Raw genomic sequence first — 21034 nt, forward strand, 5'->3', positions numbered from 1 at the left:
CTCAGGTTTATAATGACTAGAATAGAGTTGTTTCACTGATAGGCCCTCATAGTGTTTGACAAGCACCAGAATTATTAGAAGCTTTGCTTTAATATAATTGTCACTCTTACTAAACTATAAAATGACCATTTCAATTTGGAGGATTATTATCCTTCTAAACACAAATCAGTTCTATCCTTTAAAATGTAACTATGTTTAAGAGCAATAGGCAAGCCACAGCCATTCTCTGCATGCTTGATGAGATTGTGAATGTGTCATCAAATGCTCAAATCAGGTTGTCATTGAAGCACAATTCTTTCTCCAAGAGGAAGACAACTATTAAGAATGAGCTTAAAAAAAAGACATTTTGTAGATGTATTAAAATAAGAAACATAAGCTGATTAGGCAAAGTTCCAAAGATTCATTAGTTTATTAAAGTAGATTGAAACAAATGTTTGAGAGATTTAAATAAATTAACCTTTAATGAGTACCCAGGGGCCAAGGAAAAAGAATGACAGAGGATTAGGAGTATTTTGTCTGATTGTTGCATAATGCACACTGATTAGTTTTCTTTTCCTGAATGCTCATTGCTATATAACAATACTAATAAATAAAAAGATTAAATCTAAAATATCTCTAGATTGTAATTGTTGCCTACTCTTATGTGTACATAAATACTATGCTTGGCTTTAATAGCAGTCCCTATGACTGGCAGAGAGAAACAGGTATTTTTGTCATTACATCACTGCGTCTTGAAATGTCTCGTATGTGAGTAAAGCTTTGGTCAATTAGGGTAATGCATTCCTACCATGATTGACATGCTTTTAACATTTCAGCATTAGACTCTTATTCTGAGTTTCACAAAAATTATGCACTAAATGAAATTAATTGATAGCAAGTTACTTAGAAGATATATTGGTATTTAAACATAATTTATTGAAAAAAATTCTGCACTTCTTTACAAATTCTGGTTTATAATTAGGAAAATTCTTAACAAGGTCTTTTTTGAAGCAATATTGGAAATGCTTTTGATTTTATTTTCATGCTGCCTTAACTGTATTTCTATTAAATCATTTACTGACTGCTAAATACGTTTTGCGTAGGTGGTACTAGGAAGGCATCCTTCCAGCGTTCCTTTCTCTCTCCTTTTCTACCCCTATTACTAAGTTTTATTTCAGGTTTCTATTGATGTCTTCCATCTGTTTCCCCCCACCCCCTGCTTAAGCTTAGAGCTAGGAGATCACATGTTTTAAGCTTCATTTTTCAGATGCGGAAACCCATCAAAAATTACTCATCCAATATTACCAAGTGAGTTGATGGAAGAGTAAAGCCTATGTCTTTATGGTATGTTCTTCCACTATTCTTAACTTCTTCCTTTGCACTTTTTACATTTTACCAGATCTTTTCCAAAGTTCAGTGGAGTCACTGAGGCAACAGGTAACAATAGGCAAACCACATTTCAGTGTGATTTTTATCAAATGTAGTTACAGTTTACATTCAGTGCTTCCCAAGATTTTTCACAACTTTGAATTCAGTGAAGTAAGTGACTTATTGTTTTAAGGAAGGAAGTGATTGGCCTGGTGTCCAATGGGTTGCAAGATTCAAGGTTAGTCCCCAAAGACAAGTTTGGAATATTTCTCTGGAGATGAACAAGAAAACAGACATAATATTTCTGAAGTATTTTATCTAGTTGTCCTGGAACTTACTCATTTCATTATAATTTGTCTAATTTTCTCTGAGACTTCAGTTCATTTTGCTTTTTCCAGAGAAATCCTAAAAGTATCATAAACTAGATAAATTTAAATCTAACATATTTATGCCACACAACCAGTATAGGTCCTTGCACATTGTGGGTGGTCTGAAAATGAACTTACCTTCTAAGTGTTATCTTGTTTTAACAACAACAAAAAAAGAACACTTTGGGTAGTTTGTACTCCTTTGCTTGGCCTTAAGTAAGAAAACCACTTACAATGGTTGTTCTCACTCCTGGCTGAATGTTAGAATTTCCTGATGGCCCAACCATGACCAATCAAGTCAGAATTTCTGGGGGTGGAGCCCAGATATTGGTAGTCTTTAATAGTTCCCCAGCTGCACCGCATATGGGGTCATATAATTTCAGTGACTCAGGAAGCTTAGGCAGGAGAATTGCAAATTAAAAGCCAGCCTCAGCAACTTAGTGAGGCCCTAAGCAACTTAGTGAGACCCTGTCTCTAAATAAAAAGGCTGGGAATGTAGCTGAGTGGTAAAGTGCCTTTGGGTTCAATCCCTTGTAAGGTGATTTTTTAATATGTAGCCAGGAATGAAACACAGTGCCTTATATTTCAATCTCCTCTACTGATTGTCCTAACAAATCTATGAGCTGAGAGATTTGGTTGAGGCAGGGAAATAGCTGGTAAAAATCAGAAGAACAGGGATGGGGCTATAGCTCAGTGGTGGAGTTCTTGCCGAACATTTATGAAGCCTTAGGTTTGAGCCCCAGCACCACCAAAGGAAAAAAATAACACATAAAAATCAAAGAACAAGGGAGCTACTTTTGCCTCTTTTTACTTTGTAGAAAAACACAATTTGGGCCGCATGTGTGTCAAAGAAAACAGTTACTTTCTAGAAGCTCAAAGGAAGGATACTTAATAGAATTAGTTTCTTATACTGCAGCTATATGCTCATGAATCACATTTGCCTGGAAGGCTAGGCTGCTTGGTCAGGTTTTCAGATCCTTAGTGCATTGTGATTTTATATCCTTCTTTCCCTACCATCCCAGTTTAGTGCCCAATATTCAGGAAATTCTAAGTCTTTAAATTTACCATTTTCTTAATATTTGTCCAAGCTTAATGAGTGGGACTGTAAAAAATAATAATGGAGGCTGGAGTTGTGACTCAATGGTACAATGCTTGCTGGCATGTGTGAGACCTTGGGGTTGATCCGCAGCACTGCATATAAATAAATAAAAGATCCATTGACAATTAAAAATATTTTTTTTAAAATGATAATAATGGAACAACCACATGGAATATGGAAATGGTTTTGATTAAGGAGGGAAAGGAAGTGGCATTATCTTCCAAAATAGAGTAACAAAATGCTTTTGAGAAGCATTCCAAGATCCTAGTTGGATTAAGAGGATGTTTAGGTCTTTTCTGTCCTCAAATTCCCAAGGACACTTTGGGAAAATTACAGTGCTTTTATATTCTGACCTTGCCTGGTACAACAGCTTCCTGTATGGTTTAATTGAAATAGGTGGGTTTACTCTTGCTGCCTGTGAGGTCCTAGAACTCTTAGATGTTATGAATCTATATAATGTTTAAGTCCTAACTCCCACAATGTAACATGATTCTAACTTGCATACAATGCTATTTTGTTGCAAAGACATTCTTAAGTTGAAAATGTTCATGGACTTGAATTCGACTATGGCATTCTCTTTAACTCAGTCCATCACTTTGTAATTTCCTGGGAGTGTTGATCTGCTCTGTCTATTGTCTTAGAGCATCTTCCTGAAATGAATTTACTTTAAAGTTAAAGATGATTAGAGTGCTTCTTCTCCAGGAGACAATTACATTGCTATATTCTTTGGCAGGGAAAAAAACAACATAGCATTAATTTTTCCAAGCTTTCTTTGAGTATAGTTAAAAGGAGAATTGTCAGCTTAATCCAACATACTATAATAACAAAAAGACAACTGCTATTAAAATGCAAGATTTTTTAATGAGACCATTTTGAGGAGATGTTTGTGAGGGAAGAGAAGGGAGAAGGATGAAGGAATCTATTAAGTATTCCTGACCTTCAAAAACGCTTTTGTCAGTGAGTGCTGTAGACAAAATAAACCAAGTCTGAGACCTATTATTAAAACGTTTTTCCCCCTCCTTAGCCCAATAATATATTTTCCTGCCTCTTCAAGTATTGTGCTTTTTTTTCAGGATAATTTTTTTTATCTTTTGACAGGCTTTGTTAAGAATACATAGTAAAGGTCAAGTGTAAGCCATTTGCTGGTGTTCTCTGGCAGCCTTTATGTCATGGTAAATAGAGGTTGGAAGTGGCTTACTTTTTAGCATAGCTGTATGAATATGACTCCAGTGCATTAGTCCTTTTCTCATACTGAAGCCCATAAACCTTGCAGTCTTTTCAGGACTGTGGCTTAAGAGTTTTAAAATGGATTCAATTTGGGCTCATCTCTTCCCCTCAACTCTCAGATCTAATCAGAATCTAATTCCAGCTGATTCTCTTTCATGAATATCTCTGAAATCCATTTTTCTTTCCTTCCTACTGCCATTCTTGAGTTCATGTTCCTGTCGTCTCTCTATTGTACCACTGCAGTTTTCTCCTAAACTGTCTCTGCTTCTGGTGCCTTGTCACTCATAGTACATCCTTCATCTTGTCATTGGAGTGACCTTTCTAAGGCATAGATCAGTTGTGACAACAAGTTACATAGAACACACACATCCAAAAACATCCAGAATGAACTCTTAGATCCTACAATAAATGCTCTGATAAAATAGGTCCTGTGGACTCTTGTGGACAGAGCCTTTGAAGTTTAGGGAAGGACATCTTCACCAAAGAGGATGCCTCTGAGCAGGTTTTTGAAAGATAAGTAAAAGATCTTCAGGTGGAGAATGATATTTCTAGTAGGGGGAATGTGTTGTACAGGAACATAGGGACATGAAAGCACAATAACATATTTAAGGAATTTTGAGAAGTTTGATATGAATTAACAAAGATTACTTGGAGTAAATGGCAGAAGGTGACATGGATACCATTATTTGGGCCAGATTTTATTTAGAAAAGAAGGCATATATGTATATATATGCCTTCTTTTCTGATTGTGATCTTCTTTTTTAAAATATTATTTGGTCCTGTTTAATTATTTTAAAAAATTTTGTTCTAATTAGTTATACATGACAGTAGAATGCATTTTGACACACTGTGCACAAATGGAGCACAACTTCTCATTCCTCTGGCTGTACATGGTGCAGAGTCACACCAGTAGCGTAGTATCATCTTCTTGAAGAAGGAAACAGTTGCTAATAGCAAGTCCTAACTAAAATCGTTAGGCCTAGCGTACTGGCAGGCACACAGAATTGTGTGAATGAATTGGATGAATAAGGAGAGACTGATTACCAGTCAATATTAATTCATTGGCTCATTCATTCCAATATATATTGAATACCTGAATTAAACTCCAGCCTGGGGCAAAATTAAGATCCTACTTATTCTTTTTATACAACAGAAACAGTAAGACTTGTTTTTCAAACACAGGACTAGTTGTTTTATGTAGACTTTTTCCTTTATAGTGACACTGTATTTTCAAGAAGCAGATTTTCGCTTTCTTAGTAGTCGGTTTGACTTTGGCTGTGGCAGGGTCTTCTCTAAAGGAGTTAATTACTTGTCAACACCCTATATTGGAACTCCCGAGGTGGAATTGTTATAGGGGAGGTGTGGATCTATAAAGATGCATTAGTGTATTACAGGAATCTCTATTTTCTCCTGTGGGTTTAATTTCTTAGTCAACAGGAAGAGCTGTTTATCATACATTCTTGACTAATATAAATGGGTATCAAAGATTAGGAATGCAGAAAGCGTAACTCCAGAGCATTAATGATACAGTATGGCAAAATTAATGGGGTCGGGGGAGGAGAGCAGATAAAAATGTTGAACATGTAAATGAAGATTTACTGTATTTACGTAGTTCTATCTTTAGGGAATGCTAAATCACAAACTCATCATTGGTTAATTAGAAGGTAATTAAAATTGTAGCACAGTGATTGGATAAATAGTTAATGAAGGCTGAATAGTTGAAGAAAGGAAATCTGGTGAAATTAGTGTGTACATTTTGGGAAAAGCAAATATACAGATGTTATTCATGCAGTTCATCAGTCTTACAGGATACCGATATCTTTCTAGCATTAATTAATAAAACTAACTCTCACAAGACCAAAAGAGTTTCAGTACTCACTGTCCCCTTCAAAGCATTTTGCAATGAAATGCAGATTTATCTGACAGCAACTTTCAATTTAGAATTTTTACACCATGTGGATTATTTTGCTGAACCTTGTTTACCACTTATTTACTCCCATCTTAAGAATCTATTAGGGGAAATTAGTGTTCTCTTTATGTTGTAACTGTTCCTACTGAAAAGATCTGGCTCAGCCTGGGCTCCTGACCAGATCCGGCTGAAAGTTAGTTTTGAAAACCATTGGAGTGGTTTCTACAGAGAGAACTGTGCTTGCTTTTGATAATTGCCTAGCTTTATGAAATCAATCAGCCTGAAGGGAAGACCTCATTGCAGATCTGACAAGATAGACTCCAATTTCAATACCAGAACAACTCTCTGTCCTTAGGCTCTGAAATCTGCAATTATTTATTTTATTGAGACATAGACACCCATAACATAGTACGTCTGGGCACATTCTCAGGCAAGTATTAAACAGATAACCTAATGGTCACTGTGGTAGGAACCTGCTCTTTTCCTGTCACTCAGGTGGAAAATTGGTCAACAGGAATTGCAGCATGGCCTAGAGCCAGCTCCAAACAGGTACTGATGAATTGCCATCTTTTTAAGCCCCCACCTCCAAAGATTTGGAGAGAACAATGGTTGTTGTAACCATTCCCAGAGATAAATTACAGCAAAATAAGGATGTCTCTGCACAATTCCTCTGAAGACTGCCAGACTTTATCCTAAGGAAAATGATAGATCGCCCCTCTACCATCTGTCATTTTCAACTGTTCTATTGAATCAACATTTTTGAACCTTGTTTTCATTGAGTAATATTATTTTGCTGTTTTTCCCAAGCCTTACAGAGGAAAAGAGTCTTGAAGCATTCTTCTTGAAGTTGGAAATATGTATTTTGCTTTCCAACTCACAGAACTCAAATACCTTAACAGATTTAATTCAGACTTTTCTAAAATAATTTACCTTTACCAAGGCTGGGAGATGTCAGCCCCACAGGAAAAACACAGGGAACATTTTGAGCATAGGAATACATGGATTTAGAGAAATGGTCCTTTTCCATCCCAGCTCCATGTCACTGCTAGCAGTGTTCCAGTGGTACAGTACCCAGCTTTGAAATTAGTTCTCATTAAAGCTTTGGGAGGAGGCTTCTAGTTGAAGGGAGAAAATGTGGTTCTTCTACATTTAAAAGTTCAAGGTGGTGACAAATATGATCTCCTATCTTAAACCTATGTTTAGGTTGCAATCACTGCCTATTCCAAGTATTATTTATTAATGATTCACCTTAATAGCTATGTATTATCTGACAGAAAAGGTAGGTTAGAAGAGGAATGCAAAGCTAACATCTTCTAAGTCATAAATAGGATACACTCTGGGGCCCTAAGGAGCCACACTATTCAAATAAGTTCCTCTCCTGTTTTTGAGGCAAATTTATATAAATCCCTGGTTGGTTTATAATACTGACACTTGTTTAGGGTTTGAGATGTGCAAGACCTTAAGTATACATTCCCTCATTTTATTTTTCTCACATTCCTATAAGGGTGAGGTGTAATCATTCCCAATTTATAATGCAGAAACAGTCTGAGAGAGATCAAATGGCTTGTTTTATACACATATAAGTCTCACACTTAGTAAGTGGCATATTGTATCAGTGGCAGATGTGGGTTTAATCCCAGTCTGACTGTAGAGCAACACTGTCCAGTAAAACTTTCTGTGATATCCAGGCATGGTGGTACATGCCTGTTATTTGAGCAGCTCAACTTTCTGTAATAAATGCTCTATATCTTTCCTCTCCAGTATGGTAACCAGTAGCCACAGGTGGCTATTTTATTTCATTTTAATTAATTTAAGCTTAAATTTGAATAGCTACACATGGCTCATAGTTACTGTTTTAGAAAATACCTGTTAGAAATTGTCTTTTCTTGACTATCATTTGTAAAGCAGGATCTCTAAACTGTTGCACATAAAACTGTTAAGGAAAGATCCATATATGGGATCTCTTTTGCAATGTTTTCTCATATAAGCTTGTTAGTCAATGGAAAGACTGCTTTGTTTTCCCGAAAGGGAAAATGAAGTTTTATAGAGACAAGTTATGTTAGTCAGCTTTCCATCACTATGACATAATACCTGAAATAATAAAAGGGGGAAGATTTATTTTGGCTCATTCCAAAGGTTTTAGTCTATGGTTACTTGTCCCCATTGCTTTGGGCATGTGGTGAGGCAGAACATCATGGTAGAGAATGCATGGTGGAGCAAAGTTGCTCACTTCACAGTGGCCAGGAAACAGAAAGAGAAGAAAGGGCCAGGGTCTCAATATGCACTTCAAGGGCATGCCCCCAATGACCTAATTTCCTTCCACTAGACACCACATCCTGAAGATTCTACCACCTTCCAATAATGCCATAGGATGGTGATACAGCCATTAGCATATAAGCCTTTGGGGGACATTCCAGATCCAAATTATAACACGTGGTTAGGGGAGAATATATGTTACTATGTCATCACTCCCCAGTGAGTCTTCAGGAATCCCAGGTTGGAGAAGGAAAGCTGAAGGAACCCAGGAATCTTACTTCCTTCTTCTGTTTATGACTACCTCAACAACATGTCAATTGGTGTCTGGAGTGGAAAACTGTACCCAAAATTGTAGCTGAGTTCTGTTCAATATAGATTTCTGGAATGCTTATTTTGTTGTGCAAGGCACCACACCAAGCATCTTAGGGTAGGAAGACTTAAGAAATTATGGTATAGGGGCTGGGGTTGTGGCTCAGCAGTAGAGCACTTACTAGCATGTGCAAGGCACTGGGTTCAATTCCCAGCACCACACAAAAATTTTTTAAAAAAATAATAAAGGTATTGTATCCAACTACAACTAAAAGAATATTTAGAAAAAGAAATGATGGTATAAAGCCTGTCTTCAAAGAGTTTACAACTTAATAATGGTGAGGTAAGTCAGGAGGGAATGGGGCATAAGATAAAATATTCAATTATAACACAAGATATACTCTAGAAGGCACCAGAAAAGTACAGATTAAAATCTAAAGACAGTCAGAAAAGTGTTTTGGACTTTTTTAAGAAAGCCAAAGTTTTTTTTTTCCTACTGCTTACTAGCCATGTGGCCTTGGAAATTTTACTTTAATGCTGTAAACTTCCCATTCCTTTTTAGAAAGTGGAAGGAATAACTATAAAACAAAATAGCTGGGCACTGTGGTGCACATCTGTAATCCCAGTGCCTCAGGAGGCTGAGGCAAGAGGATCACAAGTTCAGAATCAGCCTCGGCAATTTATCAAGGCCCTAAGCAACTTACCAAAACCTTGTCTCAAAAAAGGTGTGTGTGTGGGGGGCTGCTGGGGATGTGGCTCAGTGGAAAAGCCCCTCTGGGTTCAATCCCCAGTACCAAAAATAATAGATAGATAGATAATGTGCACACAATGTGTATTCTATACAGCCAAAATAGTTCACCTTACTCCATTGTATGTATGTATTGGGTTAAGTATAGGTAAATAAGAAAAAGCACAACCATAAATGAAATAGCTTCTGAGATAAACCCTAAAGGAAGGATAATATTTTAAATGTTGTGAATCAAGAAGTAGGTAGAGGGAGGGGCAGTGTGCACCAAAGTGTGGAGGTTGGAAAGTATTGGAGAGATTTATGAATGCTAGATAGTCCCAAAGTGTGATCCCCACACCAGATGGAACAGCATCATTTGGGAACTTGTTAGAAAATCGGACTTCCAACTTACTGAATCTGAATCTGTAGTTTAACAAATCCCCAGGGAATATATATGCACATTAAAAAGTTTGGAAAGTGCTAGGTAGAGTACAAGCTGGGACATAATGGAAGACAAGGCTTGAAATGGATGGAACCTTTTTATGAGGGACTCAAGTGCCTTCACCAAGTAGTTAAGAGAATCACTGGAAATTGCTGAAGGGTCACTGCTAATGAAAATTTGCCTATCACCTGTATCATACCTTGAAAAAGGCGTCTTAAATGTAAATTTTGCCCTGACAATTTTTATGTCTACCACCCTTCAAGCAAGCCCCTTAGTGGAAGAGAACATTTGTCCTTTCCTTTCTTATCTCTTCCCCATTATCTTCATTCACCAATTAATCCTTTACAATTCCCCTTGCTTTAGCTAAACCAGTTATATGGAATATTGGATTCATGAAATTGATACAATAGTCTTCATTTGTTTGATATCAGTTAAGATCTGGTACTGAGAAATGTTCAGTTGTTTGTGCTGCCAACCCCTTGGCTAAAGGATGATAGTTCAATTCAATTCTTATGAACAGTGTGAATATTTCTTCAAAAATAGCAAGTAGAACTGCTGGGTGGTAAGAGCTGTAAATCCAGAGGCCATGGTTTTCAGGCCTTGACTGATAAAGCAGGAGGATGAATGAAGTGAAGATAAGATCCCAGAGATGGGAGTTAGAAATACCCAGGTGCCCCCAATAAATCAAATGTGTCCAAAGTGGGTGGTCAAGGCAAACTTTACTTCTGCCAGAAGGGTGTGTATGGGAACCTGGTTAGCAAGCAGCCTAGGTGGGCAGTCTGCCTGTTTATATTCCTAATGTAGCACTGCCCTTCACCCTGAATGGAGGAGCTCAGGGGTACAATCTACACAATTGGCCAATTTCAAAATTGGGGTGGGCAAAGGAAAGGTCTATAATTGAAATGGCTACAATTGAATCTAGTTAAGGCTGAATACTATATTCTAAAAAGGGACCACCGGACCTTTTGTTTCTCACATGGGTAAATTCTACAAACGCATCTTCCAGCATGTCCATTAGGCCAACTTGGTATTTCCCAAAAGTTTTTAATTTAAAAACTAATTTGGATATCACCACCACCATGAGTCCCATATCTTATTTTAAACTAAATTCACTTGGAAAATAAGATTGAGGTTGCAGATACTTGTTATAAAGACAAACTAACTAGAATATTCAAATTACCAAAAACGTTTAATTTTTTTAACATGAATTTCTATGTCTACATTGCTGCCTTTGATTTAATTTATCAGATTTCTCAGGACTTTAACCATTTTCTTTTAAAGGGATCTAATCCAGAATGGAGTTGTGTTTCTTTTTGCTAAGGTTATATATTCTATGGGCCACAGCTGCAAATAAGAAGTGACATGGATCCATGGGATCACATTTTGGTCCTATAACCTGAGGCAGTCATTAAAAGTGTTAGATTGTATCTTGAAGGTTGGTATTAATTTGACCTGATAGTGGAAAACTAAGTAGAGTGAATTGTGACAGTAACTATTACAGCTGCTGGGCATAAAAAGATCATTGATCTTCTTTCACAAGAATCATGAAAATTCTTCAGTGCTTTCCTCAAAGCCCAGGAATCATTTGCATTTGTATGGTAGACATCATTGCATGTGAACTACTTGATTTGTTTCTGAGGTGTTTAACTTCCCCACTTAGATTGGATGAGAAATGTCATTCTCCAAGAATCCTTCCACTACCCTTCCCTGGTATTCATACTTTCTAAAGAGGCATTCTGTGTGCTGCGAAGTCACATAATAGGTATTTGGGGGGTGGGTACCAGGGATTGAATTCAGGAGCACTTGACCACAGAGCCACATCCCCAGCCCTATTTTGTATTTTATTTAGAGACAGGGTCTTGCTGAGTTGCTTGGTGCTTTGCTTTTTGCTGAGGCTGACTTTGAACTTGCAATCCTCCTAGAGCTGGTGTGATTACAGGCATGCACCATACACCCAGCACATAATTTGTATTTTGACATGACATGAAATAACAGCTGGTCAGTTGTCTATAGTAGTCACTTTGGTTTTAGACAAGAATATATTACCATATAGATTTGTTTGGTTGTAACCATAAGGTACAGAAATAGCAGAAATCTATGACACTAATATTTTTTGATCTATTTGTTTTTATTTTATCAATTTGGACTTTATTGTGAATAACCTGTAAATTTTGTAAACTTGGAGGATAAGAAGATGAGATGTAGGGGGAAAACTGAATAGGCTACGAAGTTTTATTAAGTTTATCCTTAAGAATAAAAGGGCAAGGACTATGAGAAATGCTTTAAGACGAGAAATTTTCTGACTTCATTCTGTTAGATGTCTTAAACTTCTTCATTTGTTTTTCTTGCAGCCACTATCAGTAGAATGCTTAAAAAATTTAATATCTCATGTACTCATTCTAGGAATGATAAGCAGTTTGGGGGAAATAAAAGGAATCCCCCAAATCATGTGGGTAGTAGTTTTTAAAAGGAAAGCCAGCTGAAAGCCTATGAGCCTGGCAAGGAATGGACCCCAGGCAAAAAAGTGCCCCAAGCCTCTCAGGAATCAGGTAGACAAAATTTCTATATTGCTGAGCATGAACTAGATGACCTCAAAAGTTCTTCCTAATAATACTTTCCATTTCATTATTTCTAGTAGAAAATGCCAGGAATTGCTTCCATAAGAGATTAAAGATTAAACTATGTCATTTTGGTGAGAATTACAGTATGGTAATTGGTAATACTTTTATGTTTATGTCATCATTGAAATTTTTCCAGCAAGAATTCTTGAAATTAAAGTGATAGTTTTCTTTTTAGGATCTAAATAATTTTAATGGAGCTATCTTATTTTAAATAACATTTAGCATGCATCACATATATACAGCACAGAAAGATCCTGTAAGTAGGTTGTTGTCTTAGGGGGAGAATGAAACAATACAATAAAAGTAGCTAGGATGTTCTGGTATCATAGGATTTTGCTATTTCTATAGCCTTTGCTCTTGAACTATAAATCTTTAGATACTATATTGGGTTCTGGATAATATAAAATGTGGATTTGTTTTTAGTGAATCAGGTTACTGAGTGAGATGTCTCTTTCTCCTTGACATGAGATCTTTCCCTATAAAAAATAAGGCCTAAAATATTATACCAAATTATCAGGATTTTCACATATCTGGATTATATATGAGGTGAAGAAGACACAGAATGTACTTGGAATCTCAGTCTTATTCAGTATCAAAAGGATCTGTAAATTAACATGAGGAATAAAATACCCAAATCCCCCAAGATATCATCTGGGATTAAATAAAGAGTAAGAACAATTTAGTTCACCAGATTTTTTTTTCCTGGACTCCTTCAACTTTTTCAAAAAGATACAAATAAGCAGTGAAAAAGTTCAGTGGGAAAATCAGGCAATATCCTTGGATCAGGGAAAATTCAGATTTATCTCTTCACATTATACATCAACAATATGAGATATTTAAAATGGAAATTCAGTATTATAACAGTAGCAGTTAATATTTATTGAGCCTACCATGTCCATTTAGCTTCAGCACCCAGACCCATCCTGGACGTTTCATCTGTTCATCCCAAAGGAAAATGGAAGCAGTGGCAGTCTGGGTGAAAGCAGGAATTGGAGATCAGGGCCACACCCCAGACACGATTAAAATATACATTTATAAAAAATGTACATTTATGTGTTTATTGAACATATACTGTGTGCCAGATGTGGTATAGAATATTCTACCTTTATGATCTCATATATGATCTCATTTAATACTTTTACCAAGTCCTATGACTTAGGTACTGCTCTGAAACTCTGTAAGATCCTCAGTCATCTACTTAATAGGGCATGGAAGTAGACTGATATATTATTCTGTGAATTATCAAATGCAAGACAAAATAAGAAAGACTTTTATGATTAAAAACCATTAATCAGAACCTCCTGATCCTTGAGCATTCCTTTTAATCAGGATTTCCCCCATTTTGCTGTATAGTACTCAAATGATAGAGATGCATTGAAAATCTATTTTAAGTAATGTTGCTATAATCAGCATCAGAAATTTTCAGTTGTGGCATTAATTCTTGATGATCAGCTGCCAAGTCTTTACTCTAATTACATGGGTTAATATGATGAGTCACCTACCCCCACTTATTGAGGATTAATTAATTAATTCAACATTTATTATATGTTAGATATGGTGTTAGGCATAAGGAATATAGTTGTGGGAGGAGTGAGGTGAAGGGAGAGAGCTCCTCCTTAGAAGAACCTATAAGCTTATCGTTTATTTTAATTCATTTAATTTATTTTAGTTCATTTAGAATTATATAATTATCATAACTATGTTTGTTAATCTTTGCAATAACCTTGTATAGTCTTATGTCTCCCCATTTTATATTAGAAAACTAGGTGTGAGACTACATGAATTGCCAAAAGCTATCTAGTAGGAAGGGTAATCATGATTTGAACCCCAATCTAGCACACTCTTTCCACTATACCATTCTGTTTTCCATAGAACTTATTTTGATCAGTATGATGCTGCAGAAAGAAATGCCAAGAAAAGTTTTGGAATAATATGCTTATCATATTTGACTTTGGACTACTCAGGTGCAAGAAAAATCTTCATTTTTAAATGATATAAAATGTAGATTTTGAAAATAATCTTGGTTGTGACTTCAATATTTTCTAATATACATATTTTTATAGTTCTAGTCATAGTAGAGATTTTCTTTTGGGGGGTGATTCACTGATTGAACCCAGGCCAATTAACCACTGAGCCACATCCTTGCCCTTTTATTTTTTATTTTGAGAGAGGGTCTTGCTAAGTTACTTAGGTCCTCACTAAGTTGCTGAGCCTGGCTTTGAACTTGTGATCCTCCTGCCTTAGTCTCCTGAGCCACTAGGATTACAGATGTGTGCCACCACACCCAGCCATGCTAGATATTTTAATAGGACATGGATATGATGTAGTGAATAGTTGACTTAAGATATAGAAGCAAGTTTTATCCTTTCACTTAGTTACTCACATGATGAAAAGGAAAGATGTTTGACAAATCCCAAAGGCCATTTAATGGAGGTGTTTCAAGTGGAATCTGATTGCTAAAGAAATAGTACTTTCTATGTAGGCTGAAAACATTAACAAGGGGACAGTCTTTATTATAAACAATAATGGGAATTCATTTTGTTAGAACTTTGTATTCATTTTATTGAAATTTTATTGACCTTTAGCTGTCTGGATTCCAAGCTTTTTATTGATATTTTGCAACTTTATCTGAAGAAGTGTAAAGCTATAGGCCATAGAAAAAATGGAAATTGAAGAATGAACTCTATCAGGCTAACCTGATTCCCCTTTTGATAGGATTAGAGAACTAGTGGATAAAAGGCTAAGAAGAGATGTCTTTACTTTGGAATTTAACAAATCTTTTGATTCCATATTTCAAGAAGTTTTAATTGAAACACTTGAAACTCTAAGTGCTGCCGCCAGAGGAATAAGAAAGTATCTCTGATCACCCCTGACTGAAGTATATAAGGGTTAGAGAGTAGAAAATGCCTTTTGTCATCTTATATGGTACAGCAGTAGCTAGTAAAGTGACCATGCTTCTGATAGCATTTGAAGAAAATGAGATTAACACCCCCAAACCTGGGTCATAACTTCATATCAATACAGTGACTGAGTAACCCCTCTGTGACAATGTCTTTTTGTTTTCTTTTCTCATATTGCCATTGCCATGGATTTATGGTTTACTTTTTAAGAAACCTCCATGATATCATCAGCAGTGACTTTGACATCAGGACATTATAATAATTATTTCTGTATCACTTCAACAAAACTTGTAATGAAATAATGAAAAAATGTCAGGAGATAATCCAAAAAAATACAAAGCCAAGCTTTATCAAAGGAAGAGCTGGTACAGCTATAGGTACATTTAAAGAAGGGCCTATCTTTTTTCTATTTGAGACAAAGTCTGATTATGCCCAGGCTGGCCTTGAACTCCTGGACTTGAGTGATTCTCCTGCCTCAGTTTCCCTAGTAGCTGGACTATATTCATGTGTCACCATGCCTGGCTGATCCTACTTTTTAAGGGAGGAAATAGAAAATATATAGCTCATGGACAGAAATATTAGGTTCTCACAGAAACAGGAGGGATCTAACAAGTAACAGAGCTGCTATCCTATATTTTAATTATGTACTTGTCAATAAGATCTATAAAAATTCCACAGGGCAACTATCTGAGGAATTCACTCTTAACTCCTAGGATCTTGAGACCTAAAAGGTCACTACTGGCTCATAGAATAAAATCTGGAGATGATCCCAGTCCTTAATGGAGTCTGGACTTTGGCTTTCTTTTTCTTCTTTAGGATTGAACCAGCTGCCCTTTGACCCTGCCAACAACAACGAGCCCCTGCAGTTTGGTAGTGCCAGTGGCCCTCTGGTCACAGAAGGCCTCATTGAGAATGGAGGGGAATCAAGCAAGAAAAGAAAGAGAACAAATACTCCTTCAGGTAAGCTAGGTGATAATGCACTGTCTTAAGTCAGTGCTATTGAATCAACATTTTCCTAGAGCCTAGTATGTGGTAAGGATTGTGCCAGGACTTGGAGGAGCTTCAGAAATGAGGAAGAGGGTCAGGACCAGCAACCAGCTAAGTGACAGCAGCTACACGCGCCGGTGGGGAACGCAGACCAGACCCACAAGGACAGGTCCGGCGGACGGCTGAGGGCTAGGCCCGTCCCCTCCCCCAGTGTCTGCAGGTAGGAGGGGGACTGTGAACACCAGCAGAGCGGGCCCAAAGCCTGCTGAGGGGCGGAACCGGCCCCTCCCCCAGTGCCTGCAAGCTAGGCCAACCTGCAACCCATCGGGAGGTTAGGCCCAGCAACCTATGGAGTGACACAGGTGCCCCTGGTGCCTGCTGGGTAGGTGGACCTTTGACCGACCAGCAAAGCAGACCTAGGGCCTGCCAGCATGGTAGACGGATCACACTAATTGGAGGAGGATCACAGCCACTACCTGCCCTGCAAGGGTGATTTTTCAACTATACAAGAGCAATATAAATAAATAGAGGGGGAAAATATCAAAGACACAACAATTTCACCAAGCAGAAAGAAACGCCAGCAGTATGAAACGACAAGGAAAGAAAGGACCACAGGCAATGCAGGTCAACTCAACTTTAGAAGAGGTAATAGCTGCAACAGATGGAATGTCAGATAGAGAGCTCAGGACATACATGCTTCAGATGATCTGGAGTCTCAAGGAAGACATGAGACAGCAAAATCAGACAATGAAAGATCACATTGACAAACAAATCCAGGAAGTAAAAGATCAATTTCACAGGGAGATAGAGGTAATAAAAAACAAACAAATAGAAATACTAGAAATGCAGGAAACAATAAACCAACTTAAAAACTCAATTGAGAATACTACCAGCAGAGTGGATCACTTAGAAGATAGAACATCAGACAATGAAGACAAAGTATTTCAACTTGAAAAGAACATAGATAGCTCAGCAAGTCTACTAAGAAACCATGAGCAGAACATTCAAGAGCTATGGGATAATATCAAAAGACCAAACTTAAGAGTCATTGGGATACAGGAAGGCACAGAGCTCCAAACCAAAGGATTAAGCAATCTATTCAGTGAAATAATACAAGAAAACTTCCCAGACTTGAAGAATGAGACAGAATCCCAAATCCTAGAAGCCTACAGGATGCCGAATGTGCAAAATCATAAGAGATCCACACCTAGACACATTATAATGAAGATGTCCAACATACAGAATAAGGAGAGAATTTTAAAAGCTACAAGGGAAAGGAAGCAGATTACATTTAGGGGTAAACCAATCAGAATAACAGCTGATCTCTCAACACAGACTCTAAAAGCTAGAAGATCCTGGAATAACATATTTCAAACGCTTAAAGAAAATGGATTCCAACCAAGAATCTTGTATCCGGCGAAATTAAGCTTCAGGTTAGAAGATGAAATTAAAACCTTCCATGATAAACAAAAGTTAAAAGAATTCGCAGCTAGAAAACCATCTCTTCAAAAAATCCTTGGCAAAACATTACAGGAAGAGGAAATGGAAAATAATATTGAAAACCAACAATGGGAGGTAGGACAGTAAAGGGGGGAAAGTAGTCAAAGAGGATAACAAATCAGGTTTAGTAACATCAATAAACAAACATGGATAGAAGAACAAACCATATCTCAATAATAACCCTAAATGTTAATGGCTTAAACTCACCAATTAAGAGACACAGGCTAGTAGAATGGATCAAAAAACAAGACCCAACAATATGCTGTCTACAGGAGATGCATTTGATAGGAAAAGATATACATAGACTGAAGGTGAAAGGTTGGGAAAAATCATATCACTCATATGGACCGCGGAAACAAGCAGGAGTGTCCATACTCATATCTAATAAAATAGATTTCAAGCCAAAGCTAATCAAAAGGGACAAAGAAGGACACTTCATACTGCTCAAGGGAACCATACACCAACAAGACATAACAATCATAAATATATATGCCCCAAATAATGGTGCAGCTGTGTTCATCAAGCAAACTCTTCTCAAGTTCAAGAGTCTAATAGACCACCATACAATAATCATGGGAGACTTCAACACACCTCTCTCACCACTGGACAGATCTTCCAAACAAAAGTTAAATAAGGAAACTATAGAACTCAATAACACAATTAACAACCTAGACTTAATTGACATATATAGACTATACCACCCAACATCAAGTAGCTACACTTTTTTCTCAGCAGCACATGGAACCTTCTCAAAAATAGACCATATACTATGTCACAGGGCAACTCTTAGACAATACAAAGAGGTAGAGATAATACCATGCATCTTGTCTGATCGTAATGGAATGAAACTGAAAATCAATGATAAAAGAAGAAAGGAAAAATCAAACATCACCTGGAGAATGAACAATAGGTTGCTGAGTGATCAATGGGTTTTAGAAGACATCAAGGAGGAAATTAAAAAATTCCTAGAGTTAAATGAAAACACAGACACAACATATCGGAATCTATGGGACACATTGAAAGCAGTTCTAAGAGGAAAATTCATTGCTTGGAGTTCATTCCTCAAAAAAAGAAAAAACCAACAAATAAATGATCTCATACTTCATCTCAAAATCCTAGAAAAAGAAGAGCAAAACAACAGCAAAAGAAGTAGAAGGCAAGAAATAATTAAAATCAGAGCTGAAATTAATGAAATTGAAACAAAAGAAACAATTGAAAAAATTGACAAAACTAAAAGCTGGTTCTTTGAAAAAATAAATAAAATTGACAGACCCTTAGCCATGCTAACGAAGAGAAGAAGAGAGAGAACCCAAATTACTAGCATACGGGATGAAAAAGGCAATATCACAACAGACACTTCAGAAATACAGAAGATAATCAGAAATTACTTTGAATCCTTATACTCCAATAAAATAGAAGATAGTGAAGGCATAGATAAATTCCTTGAGTCTTATGATCTGCCCAGATTGAGCCAGGAGGATATAGACAACCTAAACAGACCAATAACAATAGAGGAAATAGAAGAAACCATCAAAATACTACCAACTAAGAAAAGCCCAGGACCGGATGGGTATACAGCAGAGTGTTACAAAACCTTTAAAGAGGAACTAACACCAATACTTTTCAAGCTATTTCAGGAAATAGAAAAAGAGGGAGAACTTCCAAATTCGTTCTACGAGGCCAACATCACCCTGATTCCGAAACCAGACAAAGACACTTCAAAGAAAGAAAACTACAGACCAATATCTCTAATGAACCTTGATGCAAAAATCCTCAATAAAATTCTGGCGAATCGGATTCAAATACATATCAAAAAAATTATACACCATGATCAAGTAGGATTCATCCCTGGTATGCAAGGTTGGTTCAATATACGGAAATCAATAAATGTTATCCACCACATCAATAGACTTAAAAATAAGAACCATATGATCATCTCGATAGATGCAGAAAAAGCTTTCGACAAAGTACAGCATCCCTTTATGTTCAAAACTCTAGAAAAATTAGGGATAACTGGATCATACCTCAACATTGTAAAAGGAATCTATGATAAGCCACAGGCCAGCATCATTCTGAATGGAGAAAAATTGAAGGCATTCCCTCTAAGATCTGGTACAAGACAGGGATGCCCTCTCTCACCACTTCTGTTCAACATAGTCCTCGAAACACTGGCCAGAGCAATTAGGCAGACGAAAGAAATTAAAGGCATAAAAATAGGAAAAGAAGAACTTAAATTATCACTATTTGCAGATGATATGATTCTATACCTAGCAGACCCAAACAAAGAAGCTATTAGAGCTAATAAATGAATTCAGCAAAGTGGCAGGATATAAGATCAACACGCATAAATCAAAGGCATTCCTGTATATCAGCAACAAATCCTCTGAAACGGAAATGAGGACAACTACTCCATTCACAATATCCCCCCAAAAAATAAAATACTTGGGAATCAACCTAACAAAGGAGGTGAAAGATTTATACAATGAAAATTACAGAACCCTAAAGAAAGACATAGAAGAAGACCTTAGAAGATGGAAAAATATACCCTGCTCATGGATAGGCAGAACTAACATCATCAAAATGGCGATATTACCAAAAGTCCTATATAAGTTCAATGCAATGCCAATCAAAATCCCAACAGCATATCTTGTAGAAATCGATAAAAGAATCATGAAATTCATATGGAATAATAAAAGACCCAGAATAGCAAAAACAATACTAAGCAGGAAGTGTGAATCAGGCGGTATAGCGATACCAGACTTCAAACTATACTACAGAGCAATAGTAACAAAAACAGCATGGTACTGGTACCAAAACAGGTGGGTGGACCAATGGTACAGAATAGAGGACACAGTAACCAATCCACAAAACTACAACTATCTTATTTTTGATAAAGGGGCTAAAAGCATGCAATGGAGGAAGGATAGCATCTTCAACAAATGGTGCTGGGAAAACTGGAAATCCATTTGCACCAAAATGAATCTGAATCCCTATCTCTCGCCGTGCACAAAAGTTAACTCAAAATGGATCAAGGAGCTTGATATTAAATCAGAGACATGGCATCTGATAAAAGAAAAAGTTGGTTATGATCTACACGCTGTGGGATCGGGCTCCAAATTCCTCAATAGGACACCCATAGCGCTAGAGTTAACAAATAGAATCAACAAATGGGACTTACTCAAATTTAAAAGTTTTTTCTCAGCAAAAGAAACAATAAGAGAGATAAACAGGGAGCCTACATCCTGGGAACAAATCTTTACTCCACACACTTCAGATAGAGCCCTAATAACCAGAATATACAAAGAACTCAAAAAATTAGACAATAAGATAACAAATAACCCA

At 36.8% G+C, this 21034-nt stretch overlaps 1 protein-coding gene across 3 annotated transcripts in view; it reads left to right on the forward strand.

The window, feature by feature from the left end:
• Enox2 (ecto-NOX disulfide-thiol exchanger 2) overlaps positions 1 to 21034 on the forward strand; it is a 312579-nt gene that overhangs the window by 104229 nt on the left and 187316 nt on the right. For 2 of the 3 annotated variants that reach the window (XM_077793748.1, XM_077793747.1), the window contains exon 3: positions 16022 to 16165. The exons of the other annotated variant lie outside the window; for it this stretch is intronic. The gene's annotated coding sequence lies outside the window, so the exon portion shown is untranslated. The remainder of the gene's footprint in view (positions 1 to 16021; positions 16166 to 21034) is intronic. 3 annotated transcript variants of the gene reach the window in all.

The sequence above is a fragment of the Urocitellus parryii genome, chromosome X, assembly GCF_045843805.1.
Source record: "Urocitellus parryii isolate mUroPar1 chromosome X, mUroPar1.hap1, whole genome shotgun sequence".
NCBI lineage: Eukaryota > Metazoa > Chordata > Mammalia > Rodentia > Sciuridae > Urocitellus > Urocitellus parryii.